Raw genomic sequence first — 1,357 nt, forward strand, 5'->3', positions numbered from 1 at the left:
GAGATAGCAAATCGACCCAGACCAATCAGAGCGGCAAGCATTTCACTTTCGAGCCAATCACGAGTGTTCTTACCACAGTTTTCGAACCGGTCGTCGCCGCCAGCCCAGGCACGTTGTACATGGCAAGCCGTGCGCAGGCCTCAGGCCGAGGCGCTAACGCGACGTCGCTGTAGGTATGGCGCAGCCTATCCGTGCGTGACGAGCCACCGAGTCGGCCCTTGGGCTGATGGCTCAACTCCAAAAGGAGATACTACCAGCGCCTGGGCATCCACGCGCGCCATCGCGTGTACGAGGGCTTGCACCGTTCGTAGGTAGCCTTTGGAGGCGGCGAAATGCAACGCCGTATAGCCCGTCTATGTACATGTGTCGTTGTGCAAAACCTGAATCACCACAGTAGGCGGTACCCCGGGTTCTGTTACGTGGACGTTGGCACCCACCGTGGCCAGTAGCTCGACTGCATCGACGTGCTTGGCCACAGCCGCGCACCAAAGTGGCGTGCACCCGTCCTGCACGTCGAGTTCGGTTGCATACGTTTTCGCTGCAAGTACCTTTGCCTGGCTCTCGCGCCGCGGTCGAGAGGGCCGAGATCATGGCGCAAGCCCATCGAGACTGCCAGAGCTCCTGCGCAGCAAAGCGGTACCTCAAAACGACGACGAGCAAGGTAGGGCGCGTCGCGGCGCGTATGATATAGCGGTCACCAATGTAGGTGGCGCGCTCTTCGCCAAGCATATCACAGCCACATGTGAGCGCAGCGCGTACCAGCGGGCGCATGCAAGCAGCAGCTACGGCGCATTGACGACTCAACCCACGCTCAAGCCATCTGACGAGCTCAACGACCCAAAAGAGCTCGCGCGCTTGCTCGGTTCGTGCCACATGAAGTCTACGGCCGACCTAGTGCGCAAGGTGCGGTTGGAATACATGTGCTTTTGCTTATGTGGCCGCGTAGGACGAGATGTTGCGAGCAAAGGCCAGGGCAGACATGGCCAAGGCGTCGCAGGCGCGAACCATGTCGTTCTCAAGTGTGGAAGCCAGTGTGGAAGAGTGGAAGCGCAAGGTCCAGGCGGAGAAGGAGGCGAAAGAGAAGGCGTTGGCGGCCGAACGCGCTGCCGAGGCGGCGCGCCAAGCCAAAGAGGACGAAGCGACTGCCAAAGCCAAAGCGGAAGCCGAGGCAGAAGCGAACGAAGAGGCAGCCAAGGCAGAAGCCGACGAAAAGGAGGCAAAGGCCAGCGCGGAGGCCAAGGCAAACGACGACGCCAAGACCAAGGCAGCGGCCGAAGCCCAAGCCAAGGCAGACGCTGCGCAGAAAGCCAGCGTCCCAGCGGCAAAGGAGCCTCATGTGCTCGAAAGCGAGGCGCGA

This window comes from Saprolegnia parasitica, assembly GCF_000151545.1.
Source record: "Saprolegnia parasitica CBS 223.65 unplaced genomic scaffold supercont2.141, whole genome shotgun sequence".
Taxonomy (NCBI): domain Eukaryota; phylum Oomycota; class Saprolegniomycetes; order Saprolegniales; family Saprolegniaceae; genus Saprolegnia; species Saprolegnia parasitica.